Here is a 10,021-nt window from a genome sequence, read left to right on the forward strand (position 1 = left end):
TTTAAAGGATGAGGGAGGGAATTCCCTGGCGGTCCAGAGGTTAGGACTCTGTACTTTCACTGCCAAGGGCTCAGGTTCAATCCCTGGTCAGGGAACGAAGATTCTGCAAGCTGCCTGGCAAGGCCAAAAGAAAAACAAACAAACAAAAAACCAAAGGATGAGGGAGTGAACTATATAGATATCCTGGAGAAGAGTGCTCCACGCATAAAGAAATGCAAGTGCAAAGGACCCACCTTCTTGAGATGGTCTCTTACTCTGAGGTCTCCATCCTCAATCCCTGCCTCTCCACCTCCTCTGTTCCCTTCCGTGGTGTTTCTCCTTCTCCCTGCTTAGAAAAACAGCCTGTGTGGGGCTTCAGTGGTGGCGCAGTGGTTGAGAGTCCGCCTGCCGATGCAGGGGACACGGGTTCGTGCCCCGGTCCGGGAAGATCCCACATGACGCGGAGCGGCTGGGCCCGTGAGCCATGGCCGCTGAGCCTGCGCGTCCGGAGCCTGTCCTCCGCAACGGGAGAGGCCACAACGGTGAGGGGCCCGCATACCGCAAAAAAACAAAACAAAACAAAAAAAGCAGCCTGTGTGGAAACCGGTTTCTGCTCCTCTCCCTATAAGCGCTCATTCATTCTTTTTGATAGCGTTGTTGTCAATTGACATTTATTAATTCATTCTTTAAAATATCCATGCAATTGAATAGAATTTCCAATTCTTAGGATATCTATCAGCTACACACTAGGTATCAACATAACAAACGAACTTGACTGATTACTCACAGTTTAACCAAAAAAAAGGATGTGAAATTCGTATTTTAGCCAGAGGAAGATTCTCAGCATTCCAGAACCAGAACATTGCATTTTGAAAGATTAGATTTAAATGCTCTCTTCATTAACGTATTTTAAGATCAGAAAGGCTAAAGAGTTACAGCTATAGGAATTGGAAAACTTGGAAAAGATTTCAAAATGTCATCCGGTTCATCCCCCTGCCTCTTGGCAAATCAATGTTGAAGCTGATCTAGGTCACTGAAAAAAATTTCCATTTAGAGAGTTTCTACAATTTCCTTTTGTAGTCTGATTTAATGAATTGAACTGATTTCAAAAAACATTAATTCACTTAAATAGCGCTTTTTGTTCATGTTCTTACCCCTGTTTAGAATGCTTTCCTCTTCACCCACGCAAATTCTGCAATGATTTAATAACATTAATTCTCCATAAAACCTTACTTGTCCATAGAGGCCACTGCTATTTTTTTCCACTTCTGAACTACAACATATATTTGACAATTAAATGTGAACTCTCATTCCTCTTATAAAGTTACATATATATGTTTTATTTGATATTTCATTAACGTAAATATGGTCTCTCCGTTCATCCTGTCACTACCAGAAGGGCAGGAATTGGAGCCTGAACAATTGTTTTGCTTTAGCATGGTACTTCTTGTATACAATAAGCACTGATAAATCATTGTTCAGTTTTGCACTAGAGCTGGCTCATATCATTTTGCTAGAGCCAATTGTGCATATCCCTTTCCAACCCAGTGTTGGTGACATCATGTTGGTAGCTTAAGGTCAATTGTGATGGAAGTATTTACACGATAGCAATTGGCAGATGCTACAAATCAATGGCCTGGGTTTGTATATGGCTTTACCATTTACTAGTTGTGTGACATCAGGTGAAATATCACTCTGCTTCTTAGTCATCTGATACTACTCTGCCTCTCAGTTTCTTCATCTGAAGATAAGGATATTGAATTATCTACATATTTCATAAAGTTGTTGTGAGTAGTATATGAGTTTGTGCATGTACACTACTTGGAAAAAATCCATGGTACATAGTAAATATTCAATAACTGATAGCTTAATTTTTATTAGATCATCCATCTACCTATCTCATAAATTCTCAGCTGCTCTGTGAAGCTTTCAAGGAAGTCCACAATATAACCATGCTTGACTTTTGCAACATCGTCTCCCACAATGCCTCAGCCGTATAGAGTAGGACACATTCTCTGCTGCCTCAGTGAATTCTTCTTCACCTACCCATATGATAAGGGAAGCTGACCACAGGATGAAAATCTCTCTCTCTGGATATTTACAGGAGAAGGGTCACTGGCTGAGAGATTGGGGCTATAGCAGTAGCTGGTATGTTCTAGCATCCTGACTTCACAGGCAAAAGTTAAACCTCATTTTCCACAGAATCAATGGAAGAATATAAGACTCGGTATTATATTTAGTTATACTTCAGGTTAAATAGGCTTTCCTGGGCCAGGTGGGAATTTGACCAATATTTACAATACTGTTTTATGGGAAAAAGTATTCCCAACTCCCCAAAATCCTTTTGCAAACAAAATTTAAGAATACAATTCTTCTGAATTGTATACTTGGAAATTAACGAATAAGTTGATTTTTCTGGGTTAACTGATTCACACAGGATTTGACTAAAAACTTTTTCTTCCCTAAGATCTTGAATCAACCAATAGAATAATTAACCGTATGTAAAGATAGGAAAAATAATGACAGGTTTTCCAAACCAATCTCCAGCCCAACCCCAAACTGGGAAGCATATGTGCTTTAAGTTATAGACTTTGGCTCTCAGAACCAGAGTTTTTTTTAAATAGCTTTTATTAAATATTGAGTAGTATCAAGAGGATTTTATAAAATATTGGTGAGTGTAAGGAATAGCAACACAATGAAAAGTTGTGTACCTACCACCCCGCATATGAGATAAAATATTACTGATATCTGTGAAACCCTGATCTGGTCTCTGATCCACTTTGGAGGTAAACACAAGCTTGAATTTGGGGGTTATTGTTTTTTTATCTTTATAATTTTACCAAATATTAGTTTCTCCAATATATTATTTAATTTTCTATGTTATTGAATTTCACATAAATGGTATCATATTTAGCTAATAATTCTTTAGCAAGTGATTGTTGTTTTCTTTTTGAACTTTAATTTGATACATGACATACCTACAGAAAAGTGTACACCTCATATGTGTGCTGTTTGATGAATTTCTGCAAGTGAATATACCCATTTAACCTTCACTGAGATAGAGAAACAGCATTATCAGCACCCCAGAAGCCCCTGTTGGCCACCTGACAGTCACTACCCTCCTTTCTGCCTGGGGTATGCAGTATCCTGACTTTTAACCTTGTAGATTAGTTTTGCCTGGTTTTGAGTTTTTTATAAAGAGAAATATACAGTATGTACTCTGTCACTTCTGGTTTTCCTATTCAATATTATTTTTATGAGATTCATCCTTATTGTTACATGTAGATTGAACTTAATTCATTCTCATTGCTCATAGTATTCCATTGTGTCAATATATCGTAATTTATCCATTCTACTGTGCATGTTGGTTGGGTAGTTTCCTTTCTGTTTATTATGAAAAGCATGGATATGATCATTCTCCTATAGGTCTTTATACTGAAGCAATGTGTTGTTTTAGTTCAATACTGGCTTCCTGAGATTCATCTATGATACTGTGTGTAGCTGTTGTCTATTCATTTTCACTGTAGATAGTTCTATGGCATAAGTATTCCACTGTATGTTTATCCTTTACTGTTGATGTTTCTAGTGTTGCTATGAATATTCATATATTCTCCTAGAGCACATATGTACAGGGTTCTTTCTGGAATAATATCTCAGCTGAAGTGCTATAGCTCCTTTCCCCCAATATATTTCTAGTCTCAATCATTCATTTTTTTAAAATTTTAGTTTAATTAAAAATTGAGATATAATTGCCATTATATAAAATTCACCCTTTGAAGCACACAATTCAGTAGTTTTTAAATATATTTACAAGGTTGTGCCATGATCACTACTATCTAATTCCAAAATATTTTTATCACTCTATAAAGAAATGTCATACTCATTAACAGTTGCTTCCCTTTACTCCTTCCCACCAGCCCCTGGCAACCACTAATGTACTTTCTGTATTCTGGACATTTCTTATAAACAGAAGCACACAATATGTGGTCTTTTGTGTCTGGCTTCTTTCACTTAGCAGAATGTTTTCAATGTTCATCCATGCTGGAGCATGGATCAGTACTTCATTCCTTTTTATGACTGAATAATATTCCATTGAATGGATATACCATATATATTTATTGATTCACCAGTCAATAGACATTTAAGTAGTTTCCACATTTTGGCTATTATGACCAATGCTGCTATGAATACCTGTGTACAAGTTTTCGTGTGAATGTATATTTTCTTTCCTCTTGGGTGTAATTGCTGTTTTATGGTAATTTTGTGTTTAACTTTTTTTTTTAATTTATTTATTTTTGGCTGTGTTGGGTCTTTGTTTCCGTGCGAGGGCTTTCTCTAGCTGTGGCAAGCGGGGGCCACTCTTCTTTGTGGTGCACGGGCCTCTCACTATCACGGCCTCTCTTGTTGTGGAGCACAGGCTCCAGACGTGCAGGCTCAGTAGTTGTGGCTCACGGGCCTAGTTGCTCCGCGGCATGTGGGATCTTCCCAGACCAGGACTTGAACCCGTGTCCCCTGCATTAGCAGGAAGATTCTCAACCACTGCGCCACCAGGGAAGCCCTATGTTTGACTTTTTAAGAAACTGCCAAGCTATTTTCCACAGTGGCTACACTATTTTACACTCCCACCATTAATGTTCTAATCTCTCCACATCTTCTCCAACACTTATTGTTCATCTTTTTTGTTATAGCCATCCTAGTGGATATGAAGCAGTATCTCATTGTGATTTGAGACCATTATGTAATAATATATAAACAAGATCCTTGTCAGTCAAAAGTTTTACATTGTTTCCTTTCATCCCACTTCTATCATACATCCTGCACAGAAAGTGTCTTAATGTAATATATTTTTATGCTTTAAAATCTTCAACCAGTAATGCTGGACTATTTTTCAGCAGCAAAAATAGGTACATAAATTAACAGGTACGTAAATTAGAAATTGTTAGCTTCCTAGGTCCATACGTTTCTAATTGTTAAAATACTTCTGGTTTGAGTTATTATATTATTAGTGTTCCCATAGTATACAACTGATGAAAACAACATAAATGCATTATATTCTTTTATAAATAATTACTGAACATGAAAGTCAAACTTCTTTTGGAAATGCATCTCTTAAGGAGTAGACTGAAATGGTGCTTTTGGTGTCTTGATTAATGGACGTTCTGTGTGGCAGCCAGGAGATTTTTAATTTGCCGTGGGGCAATGCGTAATATGAAGGGAAGGTGGCCAGGAGGTATCCTTTCTTTTGTGAAGTGGGAAAAGGGAAATATAAAGAGGGAAAATGCGAAGCACAGGCAAGTTCCCAGGAAGATCACTTTTAAGTATATATGACTTTGAGGATTTTAAAATTAATTCTTAAAACAATCTGTGTTCCTGGAAAGTTCTCATGTCCTGTAGGGGTACACGTAACCCAGCATTATGTGGGAAATTATCTTGATGCAATCAACAGTAGCCTCTAAGAACACGAAGGCAAGCTATTTGTCACTGAACTAGAGGCATACAGACCACATTAAGAATCTTGAATCGTGCAACTGATTGAAATTAATTGAAATCAGAGGAAGAAGCAAGAGGATAGAGATGGTATAGATTGATACACTTAGGATAGGGTGCAAAGAGGGTGCATATTTCCAAATTATGCAAAGTTTGTATATTTCATTTCTTTCTCTGATGCTTTAATATTCTCCTGATGGTGTGGTTACAAGCCAGAATGGAGGTTTATGCAACAGTGTTCTGCAGAAGGAAGGTTCCTAGAGCCAGTACACACTTGCTTGTGGTACACCTGGTCATAGTTGTAGCTTACCCATTAGATTGACGAGGAGCTATTGAGTTTATTGGGCAGAGGACACATGGGCCAGAATGGATGTCATCAATGGGATGCCCATTTAAGACCCTGGGAATACTGAGTGCCTCATATTTACGTAGTGTGTCATGATTATTTGATGCTCTTGGTTCTTCTAACCCTTTCAATTGACGTTAAGTACACATATGCTCTATTTCCTTTATGTCTAATGTGTCTTACAAACGACTAGCTTCTATATTTAGTTTCATTTATCCTCATTTGCTTCTCTGATTTTCTAAAGCAGAGTGAATATTCTTAAATAATACAGCAAACCACATTACACCGGGTTTGAAGACCACTGATACAGCAAAAAGTATCGATCCCTGAGCACTCAGGACACAGGGTGGGCTGAAGTAGTGGAAGCCGCACTTCCTTGCCCGCGAGCACAAGCCCCTCATTTCTTTACTCCAGTAAAACATGTAACCTATCGTCATTTTCTATGTGTTCCCCGTCCAGGGTAGATACTTAGGTGTGGAACTGCAAAGTCACAGAGCATATGTGCAGCTTCACCTTTGCCAGATATTACCAAGCTGTGATCCCAAGTCTTTCCCCGCAATTCAGTCTCAATAAAATGTAAGAAACTTCCCATTGGTCCACATCCTCATCAGTATCTGATCATTTCGGACAGAACTATAGGATTTAACAACACGAAAAGTTCCTATTTTAAAGGACAGAAAATTCAGGTCGAAACAGAATTTTAAGTAAGTTTATTTATACATTGACTCATTTAAACAAATATTTATAGGCACTTATTGTATTCTAGACATTACACTAAGTGCTGAGGATGAAAAATGAATGGAACCAATCCCTGCCCTCAAGGAATTTACACTCTCTTTGAGAGACATGTACGTGAACAGAGAATTCAGGAGACGAGTGCAATAATGGAAGTAAATGCAAATTGCAATAGCATTGATGAAAGAGAGAGAAAATGTGGCTGATGTGGGGGCAAGGGATAGTAGGAGATGTGTAGGTTGGGGTTTTTCATAAGATATGTTTGTTTTCAAATTTGGGTTTCACCTTTTAACCCCTGTACTTGTGACTCTGTGATGATAACGTGAGAAGGCCGGATCGTGAAGTGTTTTATCCCCTGGCCCATGTGATAGATGATATAGAACCACTGAAGAGTTTCAAGCCATGTAATGACATGGTTGACATTGTGTTATAAAAAGAGACCTCTGATGGGAACATGGAGGATGATTTGGGATTGAGGCAGGCATGAATGGTGTCAGGGAGATAAGCTAGAAGTCTCTTGCAGTTGAGATTCAAGATGATAGAGGCTTGAACTAACACAGTGGTAATGGAGATGGAAAGAAAACAGATATGAATGATATTCAGGAAGTAGCATTAATAGAATTAGGTGATAGACTAGAAGTGGAAAATGATGAAGACTAGTTTATCTTAATACTCAAGTTTCTTAGTTTATCTTGATACCCAAGTTTCTGCCTAACAGGGAACATTCATTCATTCAGTCAACTAATATCTATTGGTCACATACTATAAGCCAGGCCTTACGCTAGCTGCCAGGGCTACCTAGGGCTACCATGTTACAGCACTCCAGGGAACATTATTCACATTGTGTACATGTGGAACATAGTAGGGATGGAATTCCCTGGACTTCTTCTGTGGTATGGTTCCAGATTATTTGTGAGCCAAACAAGTATAGTCCCTACCATTACGGAGTTCACAATCCTGTGTTCAGTAGGAGTATTAATAAAGATGGGGGGAAATCAGGACTGTGTACAGTGGGCCTTTGCAGTATAAATGTTGTCCCTTGTTTCCCTTTCTGCTTGGAACAATGAGCTAGGTATATTGGACATATTGACCTTGACTGGTTTATGGACTGAATCTTCAGACGGAAATTTCTGTGAGGTCATAGGACATGTTGGTCTGGAGCCCTTGTTCCAGGTTTTATGGTGAGTTAGTTAAAAAGATGTGCCAGGGACTTCCCTGGTGGCGCAGTGGTTGGGAGTCCGCCTGCCGATGCAGGGGACACGGGTTCGTGCCCCGGTCCGGGAAGATCCCACATGCCGCGGAGCGGCTGGACCCGTGAGCCACGGCCGCTGGGCCTGCGCATCTGGAGCCTGTGCTCCGCATCGGGAGAGGCCACAACAGTGAGAGGCCCGCATACCGCAAAAAAAAAAAAAAAAAGATATACCAGTACACTTCCCATTTTGCACCTCTACCCTCTCTTCTAAAACGTACCGAGAAGAGCTATAGTTCACATGTGGTCATGTTGCTGTGCTCCTGGAAGGGAGTTCAGAGGGAAGAGACCAAGACTCCACTCCAATATAAACCTTCTGAAAGTTTTTTTTTTCTTTCAGTGGCTTCAAATTGCATGCTCTCTGACAGAGAAGAAAAGAAAGTTGAGCAACTTGTATTAAAATTATCAAGGCCACATAAGATTTTCACATAATACAATGATTTCAAGGGTGAAGTGAATGAATTAAAGCGAATTTCTTTTTCTTTTCATACTTGTGTAATAAAAATCGCTGATGGACTGTTTAGACTTTATTTAGATATAAGCCACCCTCCCCTTTTTTCAGTGACAAGTGCAATGCAACTTTCCAACAAATTTTCTCCCAGTTTTTAAATTTTTAACACTGACAGTAGGAAATCTTCTATAGAAAGTTTGGTTCTGAATAGAAATATTTTTGCCAGAGGGAAATTTTATTGTTGAGTTTATAAAAGTTTGTAAAACAAAGTTGAGAATTGAAAAACATTCAAATTGCAAAGCTGACTCTACATTAGGGCTCTATGTATCATACTTCTAGTAATTCTCGGCTTATTAATATATTTTCCATAGTTCAAGTTTTACCACAGATACCTTTGAAAAAAGATATTTATTTTTGTGTCAACAATACTGTTAGCATCAAAGAAGCCATGATTAAATCTTGAATGACAACATGTAATAAATTGTAACACCTCAACTAGTTTCCATGTTACAGTTATGGGCACACCATAATAATACCCTTCAATAAGGATAAACAGTGAAGCAAGTTAAAAACAGGAAAAAACAGCTATGTTCAATGAAACTACTAGATGCAACCCACATTTTCAGTAATCTTAGAGAAAATAAGCTTTAAACTAAGCATATCAGATGAAGATCTGGAACGTTTCATCAGTTTCTTTTTTACTTGACAATAATGAGAATAGCGTCAAATAAGATTTTAGATCTGTTCATTAGCCATATACATATAAGTCTGACCTAAATGTTGAAGTCAAAATCCTAATTAAGACTTGCTAGGAAGAGTCAAGTAAAAAGTTTGATTTTAAGGCATGTGAAAAATCCATATTTCAAAATGCCTAAGAATCAACACGTCACAGTTAAGCCTCAAACCTGGTCATCAAAAACTATAGAAAGTTAGAGATTTTACTTAGGAAAGAGAAATAAATATATTCTCTGGGCAAAGATTTGAATTAACAGAAAAAGAACTGTATTGACAGAAGAGAGAACAGTGGCCAAGTAACTTTTTTTTTTTTTTAAATACCTTACTTTTTTTTCCCCACTCTGGTGAAAGTTTATTTCCACCACATTGACACCAGTAGGAATCGTCTCTTATGAAACTCCTATAAAGATTTGATAATGGAATCCATTTAATTTATTAAAAGAATCTAATGAATTTAACACCAATACTACACTTACAGAAATGAAAAGTAACAGGCTCTAAGTGTATCGTGTTTGCAACGTATTTAATTTAAATAAAATTGAAGATAATTTTTCTAAAACAGAGTTAAACTACAAAGAAGACACATTTTTGCCTTTTTTAAATTGCATAATAAGGAATTCCCTATCAGTCCAGTAGTTGAACTCTACGCTTTCACTGCCGAGGCCCCAGGTTCAATCCCTGATCGGGGAACTAAGATCCCACAACCAAGTGGCCAAAAACTTGCATAATTAAAAGCAGATGATTTGTATTTTTGTTGCCAAAGAGTGATAACCAGGTAAACACATACACAGAGTTACCCTTACATATTATTTATTATATTATTGAAGGTCAAACTCTTCTGTTATATCTGCTATTGAAACCTCAGTTAGGTACTGAAAGTCATAAGGTATGTTCTTTTGTGGGAGAATATGGAATTATTGCAATTTGTATTTACATTTAGTAATATATTAAAAAAAGGAAAGATGGTGACAAAGCAGGGAGGTCAGGAATTGCTCTGTAAGTTCCACATTCCCACAGAGCTGGGCCAGGATTAGGATGA

Source organism: Aethalodelphis obliquidens, unplaced genomic scaffold (assembly GCF_003676395.1).
Source record: "Aethalodelphis obliquidens isolate GAN/ISIS:26980383/991018 unplaced genomic scaffold, ASM367639v1 scaffold31, whole genome shotgun sequence".
NCBI lineage: Eukaryota > Metazoa > Chordata > Mammalia > Artiodactyla > Delphinidae > Aethalodelphis > Aethalodelphis obliquidens.